Source organism: Lissotriton helveticus, chromosome 2_2 (assembly GCF_964261635.1).
Source record: "Lissotriton helveticus chromosome 2_2, aLisHel1.1, whole genome shotgun sequence".
Taxonomy (NCBI): domain Eukaryota; kingdom Metazoa; phylum Chordata; class Amphibia; order Caudata; family Salamandridae; genus Lissotriton; species Lissotriton helveticus.
The window spans coordinates 34146364-34166503 of record NC_136060.1 but is presented as its reverse complement, the minus strand read 5'-3'; the positions used below and the strand labels follow the sequence as shown (position 1 = coordinate 34166503).

At 44.9% G+C, this 20140-nt stretch overlaps 1 protein-coding gene and 2 long non-coding RNA genes across 4 annotated transcripts in view; 1 reads left to right on the top strand and 2 right to left on the bottom strand.

Moving 5' to 3' along the window:
• SNX25 (sorting nexin 25) overlaps window positions 1-20140 on the bottom strand; it is a 1269225-nt gene that overhangs the window by 675804 nt on the left and 573281 nt on the right. The window lies entirely within an intron of this gene.
• On the bottom strand, window positions 5591-6187 carry LOC144821723 (uncharacterized). The gene is made up of 3 exons (XR_013608404.1): window positions 6137-6187; window positions 5965-6041; window positions 5591-5703 (listed from the first exon to the last, which is right to left on the bottom strand). It is a non-coding gene; the product is annotated as an uncharacterized LOC144821723 (long non-coding RNA).
• LOC144821722 (uncharacterized) lies at window positions 10389-10985 on the top strand. The gene is made up of 3 exons (XR_013608403.1): window positions 10389-10439; window positions 10535-10611; window positions 10873-10985. It is a non-coding gene; the product is annotated as an uncharacterized LOC144821722 (long non-coding RNA).

The following is a 20140-nucleotide window of genomic DNA, read 5'->3' as shown; positions in this document are numbered from 1 at the left end:
CGCCAGGAGCGGTCAATCCCCTTACGGGGGTCCTTGACAAACTTGGCCATGAACGTAGCCATTTTCCCGTCCAATTCCGGGGTCATAGCGACCTTACCCTCCAACGTTGGACGAGGACACTCTCCTCTAAGGCAACTGCGCGCCTCCTTCTCCAAGGGTTTGCGGAGGCGGCCCGCCACAAACTGCGCGACTTTGTCCCCAGGCGCCCAAGCGGCCGACCGCGGATGAATTATCTCATCCGGGTCGAGCATGCCAGAAGTGTCCTTGGGTAACTCCGCCGCGGAGGTGGACGGGCGCCAAGAACGCACCGAATCCTCATCATCCTCATCAGTGTCCGCGGGGGAGATCCCTCCCGGGGAGCAAGGGGCAGTCCCAGCTGGTGTTGAAGGACCCTGAGGCGGGAGTGACGCAGGGGCAGGCACGGTCGCCTTAGCCAAGAAAGCGTCCCGTAGGCGCTCAAAGGCATCCCTATCTACACCCTGCGCACCCCCGAGGCCTCCATCCCTACAAACCTTCTTAGGCGCCGGTGGCTGCCCAGGATCAGACACGGGCGTCCCTACAGGCCCTGGCGCCAACTTAGCGCACTCCTCAACTATGCGGGCGGAGAGCCTGTCTTCCATAGGTCCCACTATATCTTGCACACATTTATATATAGACTGGTCCACAGCCGCATAAAACTCATCATCCTGGAGGTATTGATGAGACTCCTCTTCCTCCACATAGTATCCCTCAGACATAATGACAGGTATAATGAATGCAGCAAAAAGGGGTGAAAAACTGAGGGTATGGTGGCGCACACTGGGCCAAATATGGGCTAACCGGAGGCTAGCAGTGTTTAAAGCCGGTGGAACCTGGCAATCACGGAGGCAGCACCAACCTCCTCAGCGCGCTGACCCTCTCATAGAGACCGGGTACACGCCGCCTCCCAGCGCGCTGGAAGTAAACAAACACAGAAGCAGTCGATGCTTTAACCAGCCCACAGGCGTCAACGCGGTGTAAACCACTAATACAGACCCCAGCGGGGCGTCTAAAATACGGGGCAATACAACCCAGCAAGGGCGTCAGGGTTAGGCGGCAGGCAGGGCTCCGGCGCGGCTCCTTCTCCCCAGCGCGGTTCCTGTCAGCGAGACGGAACCGCGCCTGGGCGAACGAGACGCTACGGCGCCCTCTAGCGGCAGAATACACACCGCAGCACAAACGGGGACACCGCGTAAGGGGCGAAAGCGTCCCCGCGATGAGGGGCTCTGTTTGGAAAAAAACCTACACGGTTAAAAGAGCCAAAACACGCACAGAGCCCGCTAAGAGCACAGTTTAGGTAAATACTATGTCAAACAAAACGGAATACATCAAAACAATCCCCCAAACACAATTCAGTGAGAGAGAGGAAAAAGAGCACTTAACTGGCTGCGAAGCAGCGAAGAAAGAGGAGGAGTTCACAAGATGGACGCCCTTCCTAGGATTATGGACACTATAGAAGGACTACCGCATGTTGGACTGATGGATATTGTAGTTCTAAGAGGATGTTGTTATTGTTTTTTGCTAAATATCCCTGTGTTTGGGATATAAGAGAAGTTTTTTTCCAAGTTTGATGCTTTTCTGGCTGCTATGTGTTTTTGTGTTAATAAACAGCGAAGAGAGAAAAGCATAATCCGAAGCCTCCGGTCCTGACATAGAATTAGCCCCACTGAGTTATAACACAGCTCCGTAAGTTGTGCAAATAGTAAAAGAAATGCCAAAAGTAAAAATTAATGCAGCAATTTAAAAACAATACTTTTAAAACCCCCTCGGAGGTATCTCCCAACACTAGCATAATGGGTGGGAATTTCAACCTAATGCTGAGCCCAACTTTAGATACAGAAGGCTCTGGATTGGTTACTAAATACCATTCTGTGCAGGCACTCACTACACTCTTGCAATCCTTACTTCGTACAGATACATGGCATACTCAACACTCCCTTGGTAAAGGATTTTCTTTCTACTCAGCCCCACATGGGAACTGGTCCTGTATAGATCATTGGTATCTGTGGCGTCTTTATCAGGAAAGAATGAAGCAGGAACATCAAGGTAAGAGGCATGTAAGGCTTATTCACCTCAGCCATCGACAGCAGATCTAAACTGCCTCAAATAGAATCAATTATCGGAATTCTACAACAAACATTCTACAAAGAACGTACAATGTGGTTCTGCGTGGAACCTAATACAATGTCACGCACCTTCCTCCTTCACAACTGAATAACAACCTTGAAACCAAGTGAACAGCAAAATAAAGAAAATAAAAAAAATAACAGCACAACATACAGATAAAATATGAAAATGTCATACATAGACTTTCATGTACACAGGAAGTCTGTGCACCCTCTGACTCCTCTCCCTTACATTACTAGACAACCCAGAAGGTCCTGTAACAGAGGGAATTATACCGGTTGATGAAGGATAAGAGCCAGACCAACCTCCGAGACTCTCAGCTGGCGGAAACTTTGAATTGACTATAACCACACGACTCTTATTCCAAATCCTCCCATCTTCAGTTTTGACAGCATTCTTAAAGATTTTTATCACAATCCTAATTTTGTAATATTTAGACCAGGGTTTACATCCAACAGGAGTTTTAATCTTCACACGGTCACCCACCTTCACCTCATTGATTTGAGCACATTTCTTTTCATCAAAATACAATTTCCTATTATATTGCTTATCCAAATCTCTGTTCCTCCAATCACCGATCTGATTGTTCACCAAACCTTTGTTTAAACTCATCCATCCCCGACACAATTTTGAGTTAGAAGCTCTACCCTTAAATAATTCAAAGGGAGTTCTTTCCGTAGTCAGATGTGGAGACAAGTGATAAGCCTTAAGAACATCTTTCCAGTTCAAGCCATTCACTCTCTTTGAGGGTTTTATTGACCCTTTCCACAGCTCCATTGGTTTCTGGATGATATACTGCACTTCTCTTTTGAATAATGCCACAGTTTTTCAAAAAACACTGAAACTCATTCGAACAGAACTGATGCCCATTGTCAGAGAGAATACTGTTAGGAAAACTTTCCCTCTTAAAAATTTCCTCAAAAAACTTAACACATCCTGTAGAAATTTCTCTAAAGGCACTCACCTCAATCCACCTGGAATACAAATCAAGAACAATGAGATAAGGATTATCACTCACACTGTGCAACGGACCAACAATGTCAATTGCAACTTCATCCCAAGAGTGATTAGGTAATTTTCTGCAGACCATAGGCATTTGCTTCGTTTTCAAAATCTTATCACTTGCACAACACTCCACACAATCTCGAAAATCTCTTTCAACCTCCAGATCCATGCCAGGCCACCAAAATTGTAATCTCAAAAACTACTTAGTCTTCACTATCCCTAGATGACCAGTGTGAGCAAGACTCAGTAGTTTGTTCCTTATGCCTAACGAAGGAACCCGTTTCATGCCCCTAGCAAGCACACAATCAACAACAGACAACTCTTCACAAATCAAAGCCCACGGCTTCTCAGATCTAAACCGCCTCATCAAATCCATAACTTTCCTAATTTCTTGATCTTTCTCAATTTCATCCTTCCATTCAGATTCACTAACAGCACCAGAGGTGATTTCACAAACATTAATCACATCATCATCAAAAATCTCTTCATCCATGTCAAATTCCTTAACATTAACCAACCCGAGAAAGACAATCTGCAGATTTATTGATAGGGCAAGGAATATAATCAACTTCAAAATCAAATTCTTGAAGAGAAATAACCCACTTTTTAATCCTTGAAGAAATTGAATCCAAAACTTTTTTTGAAAACACCTCCTTAAGAGGTTTATGATCAGACAACACTTTCACCTTGGTACCCCAAATCAAGTTTATAAACTTCCTAAGTGCCCAAAAGATGGCCAAAGACTCTTTCTCAATGACAGAATAATTTAGTTCCGAACCTCTAAAACATCTGGAGGCGCAAGCAATCAATCGCTCCACCCCATCTTTCTTTTGCAGTAATACCGCACCTAACCCCTTTGCACTAGCATCAGTCACACTTTGAGTCAGCTTGTAAAGACGGTGCTTTCCTCATATCCTCCTTAATAGAACTAAACTCTTTCATACACTCATCACACCATTGAAACACTACACTTTTCCCAGTGAGCCTCCTTAAATTGTGAGTCTTGTCAGCATACCCTGGAATAAACTTACTATAAAATTCTACCATGCCTAAGAAAGACAACAACTCCTCTTTATTGACAGGTTCACTAATATCCACAATAGAATCAACCAGTTCTTTCTTAGGAAAAACACCTTGTCCAGTGATACAATGTCCAAGATAGTTCACCTGCTCAACACCAAACTTGCATTTCTCTTTTTTTAGAGACAAACCAGCCTTCCTAATACATTCCAACAGAGTACACACTCTAGACCGATGCTCAGCCTTAGAGCTGCCATAGATCAATAAATCGTCTTGATAGCATCTCACACCTGTAAGTCCTTTTAAAATTTTAGACATGATAGGTTGAAAAACCGATGCAGCAGAGACAAGCCCAAATGGCATCCTACTACACTTATAAGTTTCCATAGGTGTCACAAAGGCTGTCAACTCCTGCGAAGGTTCATCTAGCTCAACCTGATGATAGGCTGGCTCTAAATCAAGACTAGTGAAATACTTTGCGCCTACCAACTTGCCAACCATCTGATCAATATTGGACAAGGGAAATCTGTCCACAATTACTTCCTTGTTAAGCAAGCGTAAATCTATGCAGAGGCGTAATTCACCACTAGCCTTCGTGGCCACGACTATGGGAGCCAACCTTTCTGTCGCTTCAACCGGCTCAATGACTCCCATTTTTACTAACCGCTCAATCTCCTTCTGGACCCCAGCTTGTTCATTCACTGGAAATCTCCTAACTTTTGCAACTACAGGGACAGCACCTTTTCTAAATCTAATATGATATTTGTACCCCTTGAGGCATCCAAGCATGTCCCCAAACACATCTGAAAATTGTTCTGCAAACACCGAGACAGAATCATCCACCTCTTGATTCTGAACTTGTGGAACTGCATTAGGATTAAGACGAGCCCCAAGAAGAAGTTGATGAGGCCACCCTAAAAGAGCATCCCCTTGCTTGAATTTAACAAGAGGGGGGAGAGAGAGAGTCAGTGGATTCAGCCTCCCTGGTTGTATACATAAACAAAGTAGAATCCACTCAGAGTGGTGGTGATCCCAAACAAGATGGGGAACACACAGTGTTGTATAAATGCCCCTCACACACCAACAGGCCCCTTGGTGTCATGCTTCATCATCGGGGCCTTCGCACCCCTCTACGGGATGCGGCGTGCTACGACTCGCGACTGCGCAGGAGCACTTGTAAGTGAACTATGTGAGGGGGTGTGTGTCTACAAAAGTGTGAGTGAGGTGAGGTGAAAAATAGTTAAAAAATACCTGGCGCGTGGGTAAAACAAAATTTATTAAATCCCCGGCTGGTATTATTAAAAAGTGCGAGGCGTGGTTGGTACAATACTAATTAAGGTATTATAACCACTGTGAAAAGTGTCAACATGTTTCGGAACTCAGAGGTTCCTTCTTCAGGACAAGGATAGCACTTACCCTCCCCTTACTCACATGTAAATGTAAAAGTGTAAAATAATTACAGCAATGTGTAATGTACCTAGCCGTGTTAAATATATAGGTAGGTGTCGTTGCGCCCAATAGGCGATGAAAAACCTGTAAAGAGAAAGCATACATAAACACATTGGTCTTAAGATGCACAGTTGCTCAGAGAAGAGATTCCCAAAATATAACCTCTCAAAGTACAGCAGGGTCACTCCAAAAAATGATGGAGCCCTGAGAAAAATGTAAAAAGAAAAAATGAAAAATAAACTCACAAGGACATGGCACACTATATACATATAAAGACACAGAATATGAACTTAGTCTCTACTCAGATGGAAATAGAGCACAAGAACAGATAGTTTCACAGCTTACTTTAGGTATTCAAAATAAAGACCTCATGAGCCTGTGCGTGTTATTGGGGGGTCCGTCTTTTCTGTTCAGAAAATGACCTATAGAAACATTAGTATATGGGATTTAATTTGGAGTAGGTATCAAATACACCAAAGTGCCATACTCAAGCTCCTCTTTCTAACCCAAAACTCACGGTTACTGCAATGGCTAGTTGCCTGCCTTCCCTCAACGCGGCTCCGATGAAGTGAGCGTAAATCGCGTCAAGGACCCTCCTTTATATTCTGCCTAAGGCTCATTAGCATCGATTAATTGAATGATGAGACCCGGTAGATGCCCAAGTATGGACTATGTGAACCGAGGGAGTCCGGTGTTGCGCGCTCTGTTCTCGCTATACAATTGCGCATGCGCCTTCCAAACAGTTAGGGTGTCACCCGCGCATGCGCAGACAAATATAGTCACCGCGCATGCGCAAGGGATAAACACCCTCGGAATGGAGACTTCGAGGTGTTTCAAGCATGCGCACTCACCTACAAATGTGGCAGGGAGGCTTGGCGATGTAGCGCGCACGCGTGCTTCCTTTCCCAAAGTAACAGGGAACGAAACACACTGCATGGTGATTAACACGGCGATGATTCGCCATACATTCTAAAAGGGGTATTGGTATTCTATGTTGGAACAATAGATATACAGAGAGAGGGGTGTGGTTTATTAAACCCTGGTTGAGTTATAAATGGCCCCATTAGCTATCTGGTGTTCATAGTTCAGATGGGAGAAAAGGAGTTTATGGATTATCCCATTGGTGAATGTCTCATTCAATACCCACACATACAGGTTCGTGGAGGACCTTTAGATTACAGTTTATCTCAAGAGATTCCAAGGAATGGAATCATTAAGCCCTGTGACATCAGTGCCAAGACGGAACACCCATCTCTGTTCTTTTTCCAGAAGGCCCACATCAGAGGGTAGTTGTTCTATTATCGTCCACCGTAACTCGTTGACACAGTGTTGATGTTCAATAAAGTGGGCAGACATTTTCGTTGTGAGTTTTTTGCACCTGATATTACTTTTGTGCTCATTGAGTCTTGTTTTCACTTGTCTCGTAGTCATACCCACATACTCTTTCCCGCAGGGACACGTGATCAAGTACACAACATTTTTACTGTTACAATTCGTAAAAACACGTTGGTCCCACTTTGTCCCGTTCGAAAAAGTCAAGGAAAGGCTTTTTATGGTGAGGTGACAATTGTTACAGTTTCCACATGGGTGGTGGCCGTGAATGCCCTGCAGTCTTGGCTGGTCACTTTTTTTGGGCAATGGTCTCGTGTGGACAAGCATGTCCCTTAAGTTCTTACCCCTTCTGTGTGCAAACAGAGGTTTTTCCAAAGACAGACTTCCGCTTGTCAGTGTGCGCCAATGTCTATTGACCAGTTTTGTCACCTGGTTTGTAACTGGACTATATGTTGTGACACATACTGTTCTTTCCCCTTTGTTGTCATTCCTTGGATTCTCCTCCAGGAGGGACTCACGGTTATTATTTCTAGCCCTTTTCATAGCCTTTTGAATCACAGTTTCAGGATACTGTCTCTGTCTTAGTTTTGTACTGAGATCTTTTGCCTGAGACTTGTACTTGTTGATGTCACTGCAGTTCCGACGTAGACGTAGGAACTGTCCGTACGGTAAGTTCTCCCTCAGATGACGCGGATGGAAGCTGTCGAATCTGAGGAGACAGTTCCTAGCCGTCGGTTTGAAGTGGGTCTCTGTTTTAAGGACGCCCGCTTGATGATAGATGTTTAAGTCCAGGAACACCATGCTCTCATTTGACACCTGATGTGTGAATTTGAGGAATGCATTCTGTGTGTTCAACCAGTGGATGAATTCAGAGACTGTGGTTTCATCTCCTTCCCAGATGACCAAAATGTCATCTATATATCTCCGCCAGGTATGAATCCTAGCCCTGTGCGGATTGTCTGGATGTAGAATCTTAGTGGATTCAAGATGGTGGACATACAAACCCGCCAGGCTTGGGGCAAAGGTGCTACCCATACTCGTACCATGTTTCTGCCAGTAGAGGGTGCCCTCATACTCGAAGAAATTTTTTGTAAGTGCTAGTGAGATGCATTCCAACACTACATTCCTGGGAGTGTGGTATTCCCAGTTGGTCGAGTGCAGTACCTCCTCCATAATTTGTAAGGTCTCATCATGTGGGAGGCTGGTATACAGGCTCTCCACGTCCAGACTGAGAAGCATTTGAGAGGCGGTATCAAAAGTTTGGTTTTGTAACAGTTGGAGTACCGCTTTGGTGTCTCTCAGGTACGTGTCAGTGGCCTGTACGATGGGTCTCAAGAAGGCATCGGCAAACTTGGATAGAGGTTCCAAGATTGATGATATGCCAGACACAATGGGCCGTCCAGGAGGATTGTCTAAGTTTTTATGCACCTTAGGAATGGTGTAAAAATAAGGAGTACGTGGATTGTTCTGAATTAAAAATTCAGACTCTTTTTTGGTTATCCAGTCATGTGCAAGAGCCTCTTCGACCATACCCCCTATCTGCACTCGTAGTGATTCAGTGGGGTCTTCACTTAAGACCTGGTAGTTCCTCTTGTCAGAGAGCAGTCTCCTGCATTCTGTGTCATAGGCCTGGGTGGTTTGGATAACCACTGCCCCACCCTTGTCAGCGGGTTTGATAGTGAGATTTTTGTTTTGCCTCAATTCCTTGATTGCCTCATTTTCCAATCTGGTCATATTTTGAAATATCTTTTGCTTGGTTTCCAAACATTTCAGTTCTTGCATTATGGCTTTTTCGAAGGCCAATACCTCCACCGGGAGTTGGTGATCCATCGGTGTAAAGGTTGACCTAGGTTTCAAACCTGTATCTGAAGTGTCTGTAGCTGGTTCCTTATCTTTGAAAAAGGCTCTCAGCTTAACTGTTCTGATGAAGTCCTGCATTTCCTTGTGCAGTAGAAAGAGGTCTGGCTTGTTGGTGGGAACATATCCCAGACCTTTGTTGAGCACCTTGTTTTGCAATTCAGTAAGGGGCCATGGGGTGATGTTAATCACTAGGTCCCCCTGCTGCTCGTAGACGCCTGATTCGCCGTCATGCTCCTTGTCGACATCCGTTGGTCTACCTCCTCTGGGGGGTGCCAGTTGACATTGTTGCCCTTCTTGTTCCTCCCCCTGCGGGATCCCTGGCCCCAGGATAAAAAAGGCTGTGCATTCTGGGGTGCACTGGTTTGGTCTGGGACCCATTGAGGATACATCTGTCCCATTTGTGGGGGAACGAACTGGTATTGTGGAAATTGGAAAGGCGGCTGATAAGGATTGAATTGAGGACCTTGATAACCACGCCAGCCTCTCTTGCTTGTCCACACGAGACCATTGCCCAAAAAAAGTGACCAGCCAAGACTGCAGGGCATTCACGGCCACCACCCATGTGGAAACTGTAACAATTGTCACCTCACCATAAAAAGCCTTTCCTTGACTTTTTCGAACGGGACAAAGTGGGACCAACGTGTTTTTACGAATTGTAACAGTAAAAATGTTGTGTACTTGATCACGTGTCCCTGCGGGAAAGAGTATGTGGGTATGACTACGAGACAAGTGAAAACAAGACTCAATGAGCACAAAAGTAATATCAGGTGCAAAAAACTCACAACGAAAATGTCTGCCCACTTTATTGAACATCAACACTGTGTCAACGAGTTACGGTGGACGATAATAGAACAACTACCCTCTGATGTGGGCCTTCTGGAAAAAGAACAGAGATGGGTGTTCCGTCTTGGCACTGATGTCACAGGGCTTAATGATTCCATTCCTTGGAATCTCTTGAGATAAACTGTAATCTAAAGGTCCTCCACGAACCTGTATGTGTGGGTATTGAATGAGACATTCACCAATGGGATAATCCATAAACTCCTTTTCTCCCATCTGAACTATGAACACCAGATAGCTAATGGGGCCATTTATAACTCAACCAGGGTTTAATAAACCACACCCCTCTCTCTGTATATCTATTGTTCCAACATAGAATACCAATACCCCTTTTAGAATGTATGGCGAATCATCGCCGTGTTAATCACCATGCAGTGTGTTTCGTTCCCTGTTACTTTGGGAAAGGAAGCACGCGTGCGCGCTACATCGCCAAGCCTCCCTGCCACATTTGTAGGTGAGTGCGCATGCTTGAAACACCTCGAAGTCTCCATTCCGAGGGTGTTTATCCCTTGCGCATGCGCGGTGACTATATTTGTCTGCGCATGCGCGGGTGACACCCTAACTGTTTGGAAGGCGCATGCGCAATTGTATAGCGAGAACAGAGCGCGCAACACCGGACTCCCTCGGTTCACATAGTCCATACTTGGGCATCTACCGGGTCTCATCATTCAATTAATCGATGCTAATGAGCCTTAGGCAGAATATAAAGGAGGGTCCTTGACGCGATTTACGCTCACTTCATCGGAGCCGCGTTGAGGGAAGGCAGGCAACTAGCCATTGCAGTAACCGTGAGTTTTGGGTTAGAAAGAGGAGCTTGAGTATGGCACTTTGGTGTATTTGATACCTACTCCAAATTAAATCCCATATACTAATGTTTCTATAGGTCATTTTCTGAACAGAAAAGACGGACCCCCCAATAACACGCACAGGCTCATGAGGTCTTTATTTTGAATACCTAAAGTAAGCTGTGAAACTATCTGTTCTTGTGCTCTATTTCCATCTGAGTAGAGACTAAGTTCATATTCTGTGTCTTTATATGTATATAGTGTGCCATGTCCTTGTGAGTTTATTTTTCATTTTTTCTTTTTACATTTTTCTCAGGGCTCCATCATTTTTTGGAGTGACCCTGCTGTACTTTGAGAGGTTATATTTTGGGAATCTCTTCTCTGAGCAACTGTGCATCTTAAGACCAATGTGTTTATGTATGCTTTCTCTTTACAGGTTTTTCATCGCCTATTGGGCGCAACGACACCTACCTATATATTTAACACGGCTAGGTACATTACACATTGCTGTAATTATTTTACACTTTTACATTTACATGTGAGTAAGGGGAGGGTAAGTGCTATCCTTGTCCTGAAGAAGGAACCTCTGAGTTCCGAAACATGTTGACACTTTTCACAGTGGTTATAATACCTTAATTAGTATTGTACCAACCACGCCTCGCACTTTTTAATAATACCAGCCGGGGATTTAATAAATTTTGTTTTACCCACGCGCCAGGTATTTTTTAACTATTTTTCACCTCACCTCACTCACACTTTTGTAGACACACACCCCCTCACATAGTTCACTTACAAGTGCTCCTGCGCAGTCGCGAGTCGTAGCACGCCGCATCCCGTAGAGGGGTGCGAAGGCCCCGATGATGAAGCATGACACCAAGGGGCCTGTTGGTGTGTGAGGGGCATTTATACAACACTGTGTGTTCCCCATCCCCTTGCTTGGCCACATATACTTTGCCAGCAATCATACGTCCACACATTTCAAAAGTTGCAAAAAATATCCCAACATTCTAATGGGTATACCACCATAACCCAGAGGAGAAACCTAATTTTTAATCATCTTAACATTAGCACTCAAATACTGTCGCAAAATATCTTAGATGTGAACAAGAATCAAACTTTAACTCCAGTTGAACACCCTCAATAGCAACCATATGAGAAGAATGTGTAGCCTTCTGTTCATCAACCTGAAAAATAATTTCTTTAACTTGCGGCTGATCTTTGGCCACTGATTGGTCTCCTTTCTTCGCCTTGCTTTTACAACATCTGGCAAAATAACCCCTCCTGCCACAGGTACTACAAACAATCCATAAGGCTGGACAGAAAGAAGCATTTGCCAGATGTCCTAACCTACCACATCTAAAACATGTTGGTTTAGTGTCAAGTGCTGGAGTACCTCCAGTAGCGTACGAATATTTATCTTTATCTTTAGTCACAGAATTCTTATTCTGAACTTGGCATATAACCTCATCAACACTTGTACTGGTTACGTTAGATTTACTTTTATCAGAACACAACTCAACAACACATTTCATCATATGTTCTACTTGTTTTGCAATTGTTAAAACTTCATCTAATGGAGGCTCATCTTTTGACCACAGTTCTTCGTGATTTTATCTTGAGGACATTTCAATAGAAAATGGTCTCTAATTCTCTCCTCTACTGCACCACCAAACTTACAAGAAGATGCTAATTTTCTTAAGGCCGAGACAAACTCCTCACCCGATTAATCCTTCTTTTGTTCACGAAGACCAAAATGATATCTTTCCATAATCGTGCTCAAACGAGGAAGATAATGCCGATCCAACTGTAGTATACATATTTCGTATTCATTGAGATTTCTCTGATCAGCAGCACTGAGCTCAGGAAGATGCTCCAGTACTTCCTGACCTTCACCTCCAAGACAATGTAATAAAGAATGTTTACGTTCTGCACTTAAATTTGTCCCTCAGACTCTTGCGTAATTCACAAAAATCTTTTTCCACTTTTGCCATTTTACACTCGGTTCACCTGGACTTGTTAAGAAGAACGGTGGTTGTGTTACGTTCTGCATGACGTTGCAATAGCACTTTAACAAAACAAATTACCCAAAAAAATAATAATTAAATTACACTTACAGCTATTATATGTCCTATTTTATTGTTCTAAATGAATTTATAAGTCAATTATGACCATTGCTAAGCAATAAATGTCATAAATGTGTGTCAATCACTGTTAATTAAATGTTGACAGCACATAAGCCGGCACGCCAAACGCAATAGTGGTTACCAAATCCAGTAGTAATTCACCAACGTGACGTTTTTGAACAGTACCAGCAGAGAGAAGTGTGCCAGTCACAGAAAATACTGGCATGAAGATGTTCCACTCAACCAAGGAAAATAAAAACTTCAATTTACTGGTTGAACCAAATTACCTTTCTTAAATTCAAAGATGTGCCAGTCACCGACAATACTGGCTTAAAACACTTCCCTCAATTTCTTACTCCACCTCAGCGAATTCTTCACGAGGGGAAAATGGCAACAAGTGCTGGATGTTGAGTTGATAGAACGCCCTCGCTCGTCGCCAAATAAATGTGGTGTCTTTATCAGGAAAGAACGAAGCAGGAACATCAAGGTAAGAGGCACGTAAGGTTTATTCACCTCAACCATCAACAGCAGATCTAAACAACCTCAGATAGAATCAATTATCGGAATTCTACAACAAACATTCTACATAGAATATACAAAGTGGTTCTGCTTGGAACCTAATACAATGTCACAGTATCTTTCCCCTATTCTTTCATTGAATGTTCTTTCTATTGAATATCTAGCCCGTGCTTTTTCAGACCACTCAACGGTCCTGCTGACCCTCTCTATTCCTAATGCCACACAAGCGCGTGCACCATGGCGGTTTTCGGCAGAGGCTCTGCTGAACAAAGTGTTCAGAAGCAAGATTAAAGATTCCATTGTGGAATACTTTCAGCTAAATCCAGGCTTGGTGCCCAGCTACGCAACACTTTGGGAGGCGTTTAAGGATTATATCCGGGGGATATATATTGGTAAACAGTCTGGGGTGCTTTGTTCCATCCACAAGGAACGCAAGACTGTTGAAAAGGCTTTGAAAGATCTTGGTGCACATGCTTTAACAGATGACCCCCCCCGCCTCAGAGAGCATCTGAGAACAAAACTCCTTGCAGACTTTCAAGAAATCTCTGCCCACAAGGCCAACTATCTAGGTAAATACTCCAGAGCTCCAGAGCGTAGATATACAGTGAAGGCAAGAGGCCAGGCCACACATTAGCCAGACTAAAACGCCACCAGTATCAATCCTCTTTTACAACACAGCTCCAATTAGACAATGGGACATCGGTCACAGGTAGCGCCGGCATCACCACTACTTTTTACTCTTACTACTCATGCCTATATGCCACAAGTTCTCCTCCCTCTGACGAAGTCCTTCGTGATTATCTGCCCGAAGTGGCCATGGTTTGGCTCGAGGATGGTCAGCAGCATTTTATGTCCTTGCGGACGAGGTTTCTCAGGCTATAGAAGACCTTAGCGGGACCCATGCTCCTAATACTGATGGGCTAGCTGCCATATTTTACAAAACATATAAGCCATTATTAGTTCCTCATCTGTTAGAGGTTTATGAAGAATCTTTGAAGATCAGATCAATCTCCCCTACGATAAGCGTGTCCATTATTTCCAGTCCTTAAACCGGGCAAACTTTTGACTGGAGCTCCTCCTACAAGACCCATATCTTTGCTTAATTAGGATTATAAAATCTTAGCTAAGAGTCTGGCGACTTGGATTTCTCTCCTGGTTGACAAGATCATATCCCCGCTCCAAACCGGGTTTATTCCAAATCGATCTACATCTATAAACCTTCACACTGTGTTTGCATTTATTAATCAAATCACTCCTGAACTTCCTGACGCAGCAATAATGCTTGACGCTGAAAGCATTTGATTCACTGGAATGGTCCTTGGTATATGCCGCATTATGCAAATTGGGAATACTGAAGAGTATGAATGCAAAGTTAGAGGAGCACTCCTTGTTTTACTGTGACTATCTCTTCGCACTATGATAGACTCTGTTTGTTTTACATTTTTAATCTGAAGCGTGCTATGGAGGTGGCACGTTTGTCCTGGCCGTGCCTGACTATGAACTTTATCTTAAGTGTGAGAAACACTTAACCTCTATGCACTGTTGCTATGGCGGTGTAAACCTTAATTTCAAAGTTTATCAAATAAACAATTTTCATACATACTTGCATGTATTATTTCAAGCTAATTTCAAAACATATTTTGTAAGAACACAATTCAACCGAAAAAATGATTTCAAACATTATTGTATTCAATCACAATAAGTTGGATTCTCTATACATTTAACAATTGTTTAACATGATTCACAATTAATACAACAATTCATCATTGACGACTTGTCTTTCATGCCCAATGCATTTCAAGCTCGTGTGAGCTCTTTTTCAGTGGCCTGTGGAGTTGAATGTAGTATTCAATTAATGGACTATTATGTTTAAAGACGTCAAATTTTTCACAAGATACAAGGCTTCAACAATTTTACAGCAATTGAAAACACGCAACATGAGTGCTCAAAGAACCACATTCCTTCACCCTTGTGTGCTCAATAAACGAAAAACTGACTCACTGGTCTCGAAAAAGAAGGTGAGTGGAACCTGCAGCAAAAAATCGGGCGTTACTGGTATACACAATTGATAATCAAACCACCTACGCGCTCCTCTCCAACTTTCTTACCTTGTTTTAAAACTTAATGTATTGCCGATGTATTTTCAAGTGACTACTGACAAGCGTTCAACTTCTCCTGCCAATACAAAAACAAAAACACAACTGTCTATAATCTCGTCTACTCCCGAGTGCTCTACTCAATCATACAGGGAATTTGCCTCAAAGCTCACCTCTGATTTCACTGTACCGCTGTGAAGTGACTTGCGTTCGTTCTAGGCGCGAGACCTAAAAATGTTTTATTATTCCAGAGCTTCCATCCCCAAAACCTTTAAAAATAATCTACCGGTCTCACAATTTATGCGCATAAAAAGAATCTGCTCTAAAGAAGAGGACCTAAAGACCCATCTAACATTACAACAACAAAGATATAAGGAGAGAGGATACTCAGATGACATCTTGACGAACGCAAGAAAAAGAATTCAGACATACAGCAGAGAAAATCTTCTGATTCAGAAACCAAAGAAAAAACTGGAAAGACATGTGTTTGTTTCTAAATTTTCCACGTCATCACACAAACCTTCTTTTTCTTTTTTTTTTTCTTTTTTTTTGAAAACCTTTATTGACATCAAAAGGTGAGACAAGTCGAGGCCTACAACCAAGCCGGCCGGCCGCAAGGTGCAAAATAATCAGGAGTCACCATGCAAAGATTACATAATCAATCAATACAAAGCAGAGGCCGTACAATCACAGAAGGGGAAAAGAGATACAAAAACCAAAGGGCCAAAACACAGGAGTAAAGAAGGCATAATTTTATAATATGGGGAGAAGACATATGACAGGCTCACTGTCAATACGGAGGCATCCGATATCCCAAACCAACCTCAACATTAATAAGGGGGCATGGGGGCAAAATATCGGGGGGACAACACAATGCATTCAAGAAAATCAGGATACGGGAGACACAATCAGCCCCTGAGCATTATCCTCGTAACATGCCCGCCACCCAAGACACTACCAAGCCAGAACAGAGGGATCGGAAAAACAATGCATCAAAACCAGCCCGTCATAATAACCTCTGGGACACAGGAAGGGAAAAAAAAAAGAAAAAAAAAGGGGGGGGGGGGGGGGACGAAGTGGGGAAGGGGAAGGGAAAGGAAAATGGTGGGAGGACAAAATAAAACAATAAAAAGAAAATAAGAAAATATGAAAAACGAAAGGAAGAAGACACGCCGACACAGGCCCCCCGTGGCGGGAAGACAGGAGACAAAAGGAGTAGCGACCCAAGTGGGGGTATGGCGATCGGGGAGAAAGACAGCCGAAACATAGCAGGAGGATTAACGACGCCACACCCCCCACCCGAAACACACCATAGGAGGTCGGGACAGACGCGGCCTCACGAAAAAGAGATACAAAAGGGCCATAGAACCAGAAGACAAACAAAAAATAGAGCCCAACCCACCCGTCCCACCCTGCACCCCTGTAGAAGGCTATGGCCCACCCTTCAAACAGCGTGCCTGTCGCCCTAAACCAGAACCCGAAATATAGCGAGAAGTAAGAAAGAAGAAAGAGACAAAAAGGCAAGAAAAGCGGAGAAAAGAAGAGAAGACAGGAGGGAGGGGCAGAATAACCATAATCCGAACGGGCGGCCGCAGCCCTCCGCCCAACCAGACAAGCACAGTCAAAAACAGACAAAGGACGACACCCCATCACGCGCCACAAAACAGTAGGAGAAGGGGACCTCCCACCTTTCTACGATGAAAAACAATTATGCTACTAAATCGTATACCGGGCATCAAACGGAAGTCGTACATTTCACCCCCAACCCTTTCGAGCGACAAACCCCACCCACCACATGGCAATGTAAAACCACATACTAAATACGAAATCAGCATATAATCGAGTGGGATGGTGACTAGCATAGTTACTTGGGGGGTAGATAGATCCACAAGGGAGCAAGAGTCCAAACAGAAAGTATCGATGCATCAAATATCGCAGCACGAGCAATGAAAAACAGGAGTTCAGTTGCGCCACTGGAGCGGGCGAGGTGGCCCCAATTATAGACACAGGCAAAGTCATCGAAGCAGGCACAGGAGGTAGTCCATCAATAGTTTCAGGCAACAATGTCGAACAGGGTCGCAGTACAGCATCCAAGTCCACGGGGTCCGAACCTTGAAAAGCAGGGCGCCCCAAAGTCACCGACACACTACACGATCTTCGATCAGTGGCGGAGACACTCAAGTCAATCGAGGGGGGCGAGGCAATGAAGTCTTCGAAACAAAAGGGCGACAAGAAGAAATGGCCGCCCAAAATGGCGGCAGATCGTGGCGTCCCCACCGAGACGCCCAGGGCCAGGGAAGCGTGTAGGGATCTCAGGGCTTCCAGGATATCTCTGACCGTCGGCTCACGTCCACCAGATCCGCTCCCCACACCAATAGGCAACACGGGCCCGCCGCCACAGGGTGATTCTCGTTTTAGAGGGTCGGCCGCCATTTCGTGAATCAGCCCAATCGCCGCTCACCAAGACCCCCGGAAAGAACAGTTCTCAAATGTAGGACTTTACAAGCTCCGGGGGTCCCAGCAAGGGCGGCCTCGATGCCAAAAGGATATCCGCCCAAGACGGGTCTCCGCCAGCACCAGCACCGGTGCCCCAATCAAGCGGAGTCCGGGCCTCGAGGACCAGGGCCGCCGGACAAAGCAGCGGCGGGGAGAGACCCCTTCACAGACTCAGGTCCCCGGGCCTCTCACCCACGTCGGCCGCGCGGCCACCAGGGCAGGCCCGGGTCAGGATCGCCGGGATCTTCGCGCATCGGCTCCCAACACTGGTTCTCGCTCTCGGCCGGGGCCGAGAGCCGTCGGATCCCACCGGCCAGGTCCCGGTCCAAGTCTCGCAGAGGCCCCGATCTCTCAGAGGCCACAACTCCGGAGCCACTGCACACCGAGACCCCGGGGTCGGATGGTAAGCACAAACAAGCCGTTATGTTTCCAATGCCCCAAAAATGTGTCGTCCCCGGACAGGATAGGCAATCAGGACGGAGGGCTGCGGGAGCCGAGCTAAAGGGCGACCATTACGGCCGCGAGCTAGGCTCCTCCTCACAAACCTTCTTTTTCGAGACCAGTGTGTCCGTTTTTCGTATTTTGAGCACACAAGGGTGAAGGAATGTGGTTATTTGAGCACTCATGTTGCGTGTTTTCAATTGCTGTAAAATTGTTGAAGCCTTGTATCTTGTGAAAAATTTGACGTCTTTAAACATAATAGTCCACTAATTGAATATTACATTCAACTCCACAGGCACCTGATGAAGAGCTCACACGAGCTTGAAATGCATTGGGCATGAAAGACAAGTCGTCAATGATGAATTGTTGTATTAATTTTGAATCATATTAAACAATTGTTAAATGTAAAGAGAATCCAACTTATTGTGATTGAATACAATAATGTTTGAAATAATTTTTTCGGTTGAATTGTGTTCTTACAAAATATGTTTTGAAATTAGCTTGAAGTAATACATGCAAGTATGTATGAAAATTGTTTATTTGATAAACTTTGAAATTAAGGTTTACACCGCCATAGCAACAGTGCATAGAGGTTAAGTTTTTCTCACACTTAAGATAAAGTTCATAGTCAGGCAAGGCCAGGACAAACGTACCACCTCCATAGCACGCTTCAGATTAAAAATTTAAAACAAACAGAGTCTATCATAGTGCGAAGAGATAGTCACAGTAAAACAAGGAGTGCTCCTCTAACTTTGCATTCATTTTGAGTGTAGGAGAGTAGGGTCTGCTATCCTATGGTCACCCCAAATTTGTGCTTTTTGCTTCACTGGTTTTCGACTACTGAGGCTGTGGGCCTGCTGATCAGACCCCCAGCCTGCTGTTCTCTCACTAAATTAATGACACATGTGCTATAGGCACATACCAATTGGAAATGGACTCCTTGTCAGCCCCTGTAGAATGCACTATAGGTGCACAGGGCACAGGAGCCACTAAGGCCTACCAGGGGCTGCAGCATATCTTTTGCCACCCCTGGCTGGTTCTTAAATTGACACAACTGGCTGATCACTCAGCTGGGGTAAGGTGGTGTACACACCCCTTGCTTAGATATAGTATACCTATGTCTAAACCTATATCTGGACACATGTAAGCCTGTGAGCCACTCCTATAGACAGGCCTCACCAATCCTGGAGGCTGGGTGCATGGTTTTTATGTGAGATGGAGCTCTAGCATGAGCTGAGCCTGTCTGCAGCCGTCGGGAACAAATCCCTAAGCTGTTTCAGGATAATGCCATACCATATACTATTAAGTGCCTTATAATCCTCGCGGTTATTTAGCAACTCTGGTTTGGCTTTATCAAAACATGTCGTGTAAGGTGTCATACGCTTTGGAATACCATCCCCTCGCCAGTTCTGGCGACGGGGATGGCATTCCACCCCTCTAGAGGGGTAAGACATGTTACTTCACTTTAATGCGGTTGATTTCTCCAAAGGCCTTAAGATCCACAAAATGGAGGCCTCTGCCACAGACAAATGTCTGGACCCCTGGAGCTGACCGAAACCCAGTCAAGGGGGTCCTGGACAAAGGGTTTCCTGTCACAGGAGGGTGTCACCGCCCTCCAGACAGGAGATAGTGTATTGTAGCAGGGAGGTTTGAAAGAAACCAGACACTGCCTGGGGCGCACAAGGCTGCCCCTTGCATAATCCGGCCAAACCGGTTCTGGGGCACTCCAGCCCTCGTGCCAGGGCGGCCTGGATCAAAGGAAGGGGGTGTATCCACCCACTTCCTGGGTCCCACCCATAGGAGGGGACCTAGCAGGTAATCACGCCCACCAGATTCGAATAAGAGTGGGAGCAGTGCCAATGCACATCAGATTTCCTGGAAGAAACATTTGAACCGATATTCTGGACCCTTCGCCCTCCATCTCAACGTGGAAGCCCGAAGAATCTCCCTTGTGGTCAAGGAGTGACCACCCTGCAGCAGCAGGCACCATCCAGCCCTCGACGTCTACTTAGTTGCAGTTCCCGCCGGA